The sequence below is a fragment of the Colobus angolensis genome, unplaced genomic scaffold (genome assembly GCF_000951035.1).
Source record: "Colobus angolensis palliatus isolate OR3802 unplaced genomic scaffold, Cang.pa_1.0 Scaffold58, whole genome shotgun sequence".
NCBI lineage: Eukaryota > Metazoa > Chordata > Mammalia > Primates > Cercopithecidae > Colobus > Colobus angolensis.
The window spans coordinates 7,456,507-7,466,751 of record NW_012119376.1 but is presented as its reverse complement, the minus strand read 5'-3'; the positions used below and the strand labels follow the sequence as shown (position 1 = coordinate 7,466,751).

General features: G+C 39.5%; 1 long non-coding RNA gene across 1 annotated transcript in view; it reads right to left on the bottom strand.

Annotated features, from left to right (window-relative positions):
- Positions 1-735: 735 nt before the first annotated feature.
- The window catches only part of LOC105526162, a 41,905-nt gene continuing 32,395 nt past the window's right edge, over positions 736-10,245 (bottom strand). Inside the window, exon 4 of the long non-coding RNA XR_001004033.1 lies at positions 736-1,637. This is a non-coding gene — a long non-coding RNA (uncharacterized LOC105526162). The remainder of the gene's footprint in view (positions 1,638-10,245) is intronic.

Genomic DNA, 10,245 nt, shown 5'->3' with positions numbered 1-10,245 from the left:
TCAAAACAAAACCAAAACAAAAAACATTAGTGTAGCCAAGAAAGATTTTTTACTTAAAAAATAAATCTGTTGTCCATGCAGTGTGTTGATGAAAAAAAAAAAAGATAGTCTTTGTTACAAATAACATATTACATAATCATTAGTAAGATTATTTATGAAGAGCTTGTAATAATGTGGCAAAGTGGTTATGATATAAAGTTAAGCAAAAGAAAAAAATAAATGCCAAATTATAAAGATAGTATGTTGTTAGCTTTGCTTAAATATATATATACGCACACACAATCCACAAAAAGCAGGAATATACTTCACTCTGTAAGTGGTGGTTATCTCTGAGTGACATTTTATAGGATGTTCCCCCGCTTTTTTTTACTGTAATGTACATTCCAAATTATTAGATTAGTATATTTTACTTTTACAAATGGTGATTACACATTTTAATAGTTTCAGAATGTTAAGATCTTAAGAGACTAAGCTTAGTTCTCCAGCTAGCACATAGTAGCATTGCATAAATATTCTTCAATCAATTAATGAAGTCATCACTTCATCGCAAGAGTGTACACAAAGTATCAGAACTATTAAAATGTTTGTGTGCACACCAGCTGCATCGATTCTGAATAATGCCCTATCTGCCATAATTATATATTCTTATTTTGGGGTCCTCACTCCTTAAAGCAACATTGATGTTTCCTTCATTCCTTCTCCCCAAGCACAGAGCAAAAAAAAAAAAGTCATTTATTGTTTTAAAATCTTCATTTATTTTGGGATGTCACCACGGATTTTTCAGGTCTTAGACATGTAAGCATGCATTTCTACTTTTTTAGATTTTGAATAATGTAGAAATCTAGCCAAATTAATTGAGAATACTCTATTGAATAAATGTACAACTTTACTTCCAAGGTCCTGTTAACCTAAGCTAAAGATAAAAAAGCAGCAACAAAGTGGCCGCTGTTATCTGGTTAAAACTGACAACTGTAAGATGTATGGATGATTTTCTACAAGTTTAGAAACAGGAAACAGTGCTTGCTGCACTTGCCACAGGGCATATAAACTGAGAAAGTTATGCAGAAATTCAAGATCAGACGATGAGCACAAGGATGATCTTCAAGAACAAAACAGTGAACAGAGACCTTTGTGGTGGCAAGCAGTGACGTGAGGTTGTGTTTATGTGAATACAAACCCTCTCCTCCCAAGTCTGGTGACTACAGTGTTTTCTTCCCACCGTTGTTAATTGTGGAAATATGGTTGTCACTATTAACATATCAAACAGAAGTCTTGATATTATCTGCAGCTGGTCATTTGTTTAGGTTTTACCCGCAGGGAAAGTCTGGTGGCAGCCAGCCCCAGGACAGCCACGCGTGACGCAGAAGAGTCCTTGTTGTTCCCCCGGAGAGGATAATGATGCAAGCAAACGCCACGCCTGATCCCTTTGGGTCTCCGTGGCAACAAGGCTGCTTGTCAGACCAGATGATAATGATCCATGATCTGGAAGAGGCTTATTCCATAATAGGAGGGAGGTTTCAAAGGTAACACGTCAACAGCAATGCCTCGGCAACAGCTGTTTGTTATTGTAGTCGACAAGGACAAAAAGAGGACAAGGCTGCCAGAAGATATTGCATATGGAACAGAAGATTCCTGCCCTGGAAGAAGGCTAAGTTAAAGCCTCTCTTTATCTATAAATGATCTGTTGGTTAAACAGGGTACCTCCCTTCTGAACATCTCAGCACCTCAACAAGAGAACTTCAAGTCTCTGCTATTTAGACATGTCATTTGTAAGTAAAAGAAATCAGGGAAGTTAATAGGAGGAAAGCTAAGAATGAAAGGAATTCATCACTACTGCAAATTTGTCCCTGAAGCAAGGCGAGTCCCTGCCCATCTGGCTATGCCAGCTTTTCTTTTGTTTTTTCCCTTACTAGACCCCATTTGGAATTTTGTTGGCATATTTGCTTGGATGTCTATCTCCTCTGTAGTTCCTGAGGTCAGCATTGCAGTCTCTTTTTAAAAAATTTTGTATCTATAGTGCCCGGCAAAGAAAAGAAGCTCCATCAATATTTACCAGTTGCTGGTGGCAATGGTAGTGGTAGTTGTATAGAAGTGGGGAAGGATAGAAGTATAGCTAAGTGATGGGACATTCTATTTCTACACCTTGTTTAACTGTGGAGGTCTCTGGGACTAGCCAGGCTAGCCAAGATTGGGACTTCTGGTGTCTTCTCCAAGAGAGGCAGAATGAGCCTAATGGTTTAGAACGTGGGCTCTGGAGCCAGACAAGCCAGATTAGAATCCTGACTCTACTCCAAGCAGTGTGAGCTTTGGCAAGTTACTTACCTTATCTGTGCCTCTGTGAGGATGAAACGAGTTCATTAGAATGATGCCTGGTACCCCAGAGTAGCTATTAAGCTTCAATTGACTCTGTTTCTAGTATGACTGCTCAATTTAGGAAGAAAAAACGTGCAGATGAGAAGAGCCTTTTGTTTCTTTTTTTTTTTTTTTTTTTTTGAGAGAGAGTCTCGCTCTGTCGCCCAGGCTAGAGTGCAGTGGCCGGATCTCAGCTCACTGCAAGCTCCGCCTCCCGGGTTCACGCCATTCTCCTGCCTCAGCCTCCTGAGTAGATGGAACTACAGGCGCCCGCCACCTCGCCCGGCTAGTTTTTTGTATTTTTTAGTAGAGACGGGGTTTCACGGTGTTAGCCAGGATGGTCTCGATCTCCTGACCTTGTGATCCGCCCGTCTCCGCCTCCCAAAGTGCTGGGATTACAGGCTTGAGCCACCGCGCCCAGCCAAGCCTTTTGTTTCAAATTTTGAGTTTCACATTTAACCTTGCAGTTTTATCAGTGGGGAGCTTCTGGTGGATGGAAGATGAATCTGGTATCTAAGCTTCTCCTTAGAGCTGTCATTTAGACCAGTGCCAGTCCCTAGGAGTGCTTCTGATTTCCTGCTTATCTCCTGCGAATGAGTTAAGTCAATTCAAAAGAAAAGATAAATGGTCCAAACAAATCCATACTGTAATCCACTGTCCATGGGGCAATTCATTTGCCCTTGAATTATTATTATCTCCCTTACCAGATGTGCTTGACACTTCTGATCTTGAACCATGCTGGGCACCACGGCAAATTTTGATATTTGGTATCAAATATCAAAATATTTGATATTTTTTCCTTGATGCTTTTGAAGACACCTCCTCCATAACCACGATCTGTGACCAACACCGGAAAGGCTGAGGGGAACTAAAGCCAAGTTAGGGAAACAATGTAAATACCTGGCTGATAAACACATATGGATGTCCAGGGAGTTGCTGGGTCTTCTCACCTCTATCCTCACCTGCCGTGAGCACACAGTGCTCCACGGATATATTAAAATTTGAATCAGTAAGTTAGGAATTTTATGAAGTGCCCTCTTGAAGCCAATGGAATAATGTCATCCATAACTATAAACCAGTAGCTAAATATTACCTAAGCACAGGACTCGGACTCTCTTTCATTTAGACCACCTGAAGCAGGTTCTCTTGCAACTGCAAAACAAAAGAAGAGAGAGAAAGAAAGACCACCATTGTGATGGTTTCCAGATAGGCATAATCAAAAGGTTGAAAATGTCTACCAAGAATATTAAGTCATTACAACAGGTACCTTTTCTAATTAAAATTGTATTCCCACTGCATGGCTGCATCCTAATAAACTGAGAGGCATCAGCTACCTTATCTTTCATACCAGCTGTAAGTATGCTGATATACATATGTATATTATATTTGTATTATGTATAATATCTATATGCTATATGTATATATAAAGTATAGCCCTTAAAAATTATTTCAAAGTCACACAATCATCTGAGTCGCACAAGCACATAGAAAAACAGATAAAGGTATGTTATGTAACTCACCTCCTATATCCAGATAAGTCTTCATTCAAACAAATACAATTGTTTGATATTTTTACCTTAATGCTTTTGAAGATACCTCCTCCATAACCATGATCAGGAATGGTCTGTATTGTAGCAGTCAAGAAGTTCTTTTTTTTTTTTTCCAAATAACCTGCTTATCTTAGAATAGTTTTAAAATTATAGAATTAATGTAATTGTACAGTAATGGTACAGAGAGCTCCCTACCTAATACTGAGTTTCCCCTATTGTTAACATATTACATTAATATGGTACCTTTGTCACGACCAATGAATCAGTATTGATACATTATTTCCTCAGTTTTTCTCTAATGTCTTTTTTCTCTTTTCTTTTTTGAGAGGGAGTCTCACTCTGTTGCCCAGACTGGAGTGCAGTGACATGATCTTGGCTCACTGCAGCCTCCACCTCCTGGGTTTAAGTGATTCTTCTGCCTCAGCCTCCCAAGTAGCTGGGATTACAGGTGCCCACCAATACACTCAGCTAATTTTTGTATTTTTAGCAGAGATGTAGTTTCACCATCTTGGCCAGGCTGGCTTCAAACTCCTTCCCTCAAGTGATCTGCTTGCCTCAGCTTCCTAAAGTGCTGGGATTACAGGGATGAGTCACCACGCCCGGCCCCTAATGTGCTTTTTCTACTCCAGGATCCCATCCAGGATACCACATTGCATTTAGTAGTCATGTCTCCTTAGGCCCCTCTTAGCTGTGGCAGTTTCTTGGACTTTTCTTGGCTTTGCTGACCTTGATAGTTCTGAGGATTACCGGTCAGGTATGTTGCAGAATGTCCTTCCATTGGGATTTGTCTGATGTTTTCCCCATGATTAGACTGGGTTAATGCATTTGATGGGAGGGAGACCACAGAGGCCAAGTGCCATTCTCTTCATATCATATCAAGGGTGCACACTATCAATCACTTGCCAATGTTAGGGAGTTGTTTTTAAGGTCAAAAGTAAATTCCTTTTGTTAAAGCAGTGGTTCTCAAAGTGTGGTTCCCCAGATCAGCAGTGTCAGCACCACCTGGAACTTGTTAAAAATGCAAATTCTTGGCTTTATCACAGGTCTACTAAATCAGAAACTCTGGGGGTGGAGCCCAGCGATCTGTCTGAACAAGTCTAGGTGATTCTGATGCACCTGGAGTTTAAGAACTGCCGTGTTGGTTGTATAACATGTTTGGCTTCGATGTATAAAAAGAATTCTCCTCACTGCCCATCTATTAAGCCAGTGGTTCTCAACTCTGCTGCATTTCATGAATACCCACACCCGGGCATATATCCCCAGAGACTGATATCACTGGTTTGGGAGGGTGTCTTACTGAAAAGTTCCCAGGTGGTTCCAAGCCTAGACAGGGTTAAGGGCCCTCAGCTAACAGAAGTCTCCCTCTTCTACTCACGCTTTCCACCCTTCTAAGCTCTCCTTCCTTTCCCCCTTGGCCTTTGGAAGAATGGATCAATCAGTAGCCTGGTTTCTTAGAAAACATCAAAGAAGATTTAATGCTACAGAACTTCAGATTGGTAGTAGCCATAAAGGTCAACTAGTTATGTGGTTTTAAAAGTTTTTTTTTTCAGCAGACTCTTTCTTCAAAGAAAATCTTTATGGGGAAACCCAACCCAGTACAGAAAAAGAGAGAAAACCGAGTGGCTCTGAGTGAAAGGGAAGGGACTTGAGGTTGCTTCCGGTCCTCCTGACACTATCTAGCCATCACTGGGCTAGTTCAGCCTTCCCAGTCAATGGTTGTCCACCTTCTCCTTGATCATCTCCCACGGCAGGGGCTTCTCCACTTACCACGCTACTTCCATTTCAGTACCAAGCATCAAAGCTTTCTTTCCTTTGAGCCCCAATTGGCTTCCCATTGATTATCACTTCCTATCACTAATACTAGTTCCTTTCCTGGTGCTAAAGAAGAGAGATAGAGACTCTTTCCCATAAAAAGCCTCTTTTTATTTCATAATTTAGGCACCCTGCTCCCTAAACAGCAGTTCTTAACTGGATTGTGCATTTGAATCAACCAATGCACTTTCAAAAGTCTCACTGCCCAGGATACATCCCAAATCAATCTGGCAGTGTCTCTTCACATGGACCCAGGTAGACAAGAACCACATACAGCCTGGCTGGGGACCAAGCACCTTTGTCAGAGCCTCTCCCCTCACCCCCAGGCCAACAGGGACACGCTCTTTCCTAACAATTGACACTATTCGGAATCTCCTCATCAATCCATCTGCTCCCTTTAGAGAATGCTCCGTTATCCGGATCAAAAAATAAGTCATAATGGCACAATTTTCACAAACAGTTTTTATAGAATGAAGGCAAAAAGTTTAAGTACTGGGTTGATATAGCACCAAATTCTTTCTTTCTCAAGTTAATTAGAACAAAAAGATACCTATTTGCTTTGTGACTCAACAATCCAACTTCTACTCTGATGTCCCCCTTCCCCTTTACTGGAGAGATTGTTCAAATGTTCCTACCTTTCCCGGAGCAGAAGCGTCTCACAGCTAGTATCCCTGCCCTGCCCTTGTTAAATGAGAGATAAATGATGTGATCGTTTTTTTGCAACTGCCTTAAGCAACTCCACCCAGATGGCCCAGCTGTTTGTTTGGTGAAGATTTCTCTCTCCTCTTCTGCCCCCTCTTTCTGACCCATTAGTCAGAAAATAACTGGGCTGTGCAAATGTAGGTTGCGTAGGTTGTCAGATTCACCAGCCTCCAAATGGCTGGTCCCGAATCCTCTTAACCAGTATTTCCAGAATGAAGTTAAGATCATGTAGGCCATTAGCCAAGGAATTTAGCTAGAGAGGGCGGGGTGAAGCACAATCCTTGCTTTGAAGTATCTCAAACACTCACCGGCCAATGACAATTACTTATCTCCACTAGGCTGAAGAACATATTTCAGTTGTTCCTATCTCCACTGAAAAACTTGCCTCCTCTATATGACATGACTCATGGTCATTAAGTCCAATGTGGAGCGCAAAGAGGTTGATGTTTTCCTAACCATTGTATTCTAAGTCTCAGTCAACTCAACCAGCTGCACCAAGTTGCAGTACATTGCTGAGGTAAACATGGAATTGTGCTGAGAGTTTTGTCTTAAACTCATGCCATCCATCTTCAGTTGGACCCTCGATTCTCTCTTATAATCATTTTACTTTTCCTTACTAAACTTGATACTCTATGCCCCACAATAGTGTTTCAGAACTTCCTTCTAAAATTTCAGTTTTTTCATCTTTAAAATAAGGATAATCATAGCATCTACTTAGTAAGGTTGTTCTCAGTACCTAATACATGCTGTTACTATTATTATATGCTATTATCTATGCTAATATTATATGACATGAATAATGAAATAACAAAATAATATTTTCTACTCATCTCAAAGTTAAGAAACTTTTTTAGTGTCCACTATATGCTAGTTATTCTGTTAACATGACACTTTGATATATAGCCCCTAAGACCCCAACTCCCTTCCACTCTCTTTCCCTCATCTTATTGGCCTTCTTTCTTGCTAAGATCAAGGCAAGTCCATGGAAGCCCCTCAATGTTCCCCTGCATCTCAGAATTTCTCCATGTCATCAAAGTTCCTGTTTTTCTTTCCTATTCTCTCTGAAAACCATCTCTGCTCCACTCCACAACCCTGGCCCTTCCCACACTAAGTATGGTGCCCCAGGAAGGATTTCCCCTTCAGCTCCACCTACGAGCTCTCAGCATGCAGCCCACAAAGTTTAAAATTGGGTCCTTACTCTTGAAAAAACGAAAACAGAGTCAAGGTGCCAATAAAAAAGAAAACCTACAAGATAGCTCATAATAAGTGCCAACTGAGTCACTCAGAAAAAAAAAAAGAGAGAGAGAGAAATGCCACTACCTTCAGCAAAAGGGAACCATTGAACTCCAGTTGAAACAATACTATTCCCCAGAGGGAAAAAAGTTAACTCCAAAAATTTTGTCATCATATTAATAACATTTTAATATCTCATCATTTTTATAAGGCAGTTTCACAAAATTATTTCCTTTAAACCACTTAGAGAGGTAGATTAAGGAATATTCTGCCCATTTTACAAATGAAGTAACTGAGATGCAGAGAAGGTTTAGGAGAATTCCCAATGTGGGCAGCTAATAAGTTGTAGAGCCAGGACTTCAATGTGGGTTTTGGGAGCTCCTCTCCCCTGCCCTTTCTTGTAGGCCACATTGACTTTCTGCTGGAGGACATCACCATTTGTTCATCTACCATGATGCTGGAAACTTAGCAGTATGTTTTCACATCTGTCCATTACAACTCTAGGCAGTCAGTCTAATTACCTGCATTTTAGAGGTAAGGATGACTTTGTGAGGAGAGGGAGTGGAAGGAGGGAGTCTGTTAAGTAAGTAGCCCAAATCCTACTGCTAAAAAGCTCTAAAGTTGGCGTATAAATTCAGGGCTCATGAACCTGAATTTTATTTATTATTTGTAAGAAATTGTATTTCTTTTTTTTTTTTTTTGCCTGTGAGAGCAAAAGATAACACACACACACACAAAATGAAAGCTCAGTCTAAAACAAGTGGTAGTGACAGCAGAAAAAAAAAATACATATATATATATATTTATATATACACTCATGGTTAGGCAACTTGTCAGCCAAGCCTGGGCCATAAAACAGGATAAAAAAGGTTTGGTTAATAGCCAAAATTACTCAGCTATTCTCATAAATGCTAATTATTAAGTTATTTATGAAAGGAAAAGGATTTTCATTTGATTGTCCCCTGGCTTTTATTGCTCTCTAAGATAACATAAATTTCCCTTCCAGGACCCCTTCAATGATTAAGGTGCATAGCTGTGATCTATAAGCCTATGCAGACCTATCACCCACATAGATCAGCTCTGACAAATGATTTGATGGCTTATGTTTTTTCAGATAAATTCAATTTTTTGTATTTCATTGGAATGTAGATACTTATAAAAAGTACCTTAAATAATCTGAATCTTGAGATGTTAGAAACATTGCTTCAGAAAAAAAAAATACCCACCAAGGAAGTTATAAACCAACTTAAAGAATAGGTGTTCAACAAAATTATTAAAACTAAAAATACTTAACATAATGCAGGAAAGTTTATGGTAGGGACTTGATATGGCAATCTCTTTGGAATTTTAAGTATAAAATGTTTCAGTGGGTTGATTCTCAAAATTCTAAAGCATGACAATAATTTTTCACTGGGTACAATGTACTTTTATGAGGATTTCTTCCTTTTCTCCCTGCTTTTTATGTTCATTCTGACCTGGTTGATGACTATGACTCAGATGATAGACGGACTACTTGTGGTTTGAAGGGTGTTGCTTCAGAATTCTAATCTCTTTTGTCATGGCCATCCCTGGGGATTCCAAAGTATTACTAGCCTTAAAGGAACTCCCCCTCCTCAATAAACCACAGCTCCCAACAAGAAGTGAGCAACTTCTGATAGTGAAAATGGGACATTTTAAAAGAATTAACTAATAGTAAAACCAAGTCAAGAAAACGCTCTCTGAAATGCGTTATTTAGCATATTAGGAAAAGATGAATGGAGAGAGACAAAAGTTTTACAAGCAGTTAACTGGATTAATTCTACGAAAAACTTGCTAACCAAACAGTTGTTATTATTGCTTTTCACCAATGTATTGGAGGAGTGGAAAGAGAATAAATTATAACTCACCTAAGGACCAATTACCTCACTTTTGTGGCTCATACCTAGAGAAAACAATTATTCCTAGGCATCCGTTATTCAAATTTAAGTCCAACAAACATCTATGTGTATCTACTATGTGACACCCTCTGTTGACAAGTATTGGGGAGTAAGGCCAGGTCTTTCCCTTCAAGAAGTATACTATTCGGTGGAGGAGTTGATACTACATTCACAAACCTTTTAGCACTAATCAGAGTTGTTATGTATTACTACCTGCTAGTGCTTAGCTCTGTCCTCAAAATAAATAAATGAGAGAGGATCCAGGGGCACATGAAGGCCTCACACAATTCAAGTTCAATAGACTTCCTTACCACAGGCTTCCATTTGTAGTGTTTTATTTATTTTCTCTTAATCCATTGTGAGTAGAGGCATGTATTCATTTATTAATGATGTTACTAATACATATTACTTATTTGCAACCCAGAAACTTAAATTTCAAAAAGTAAGCGACTGATTGGATCAAAAAAGGGCCTAAAAATGAAAAGGGTGCTGGTCAGAATATCGGCAGAGGCTAAAGTTACAGCTAATTCAAACCAAAGATTTCCAGGATGCTCCCTTAGCACACTGAATGCACAGAGTGGAAATAGTGTTGGAGTTTGCAGAAACAGTTTTTTAAGAAAAGGCATTATTATATATAAAATACTCAAATTTTCCAGATTCAAAATTCCCAAGTGGAAAAT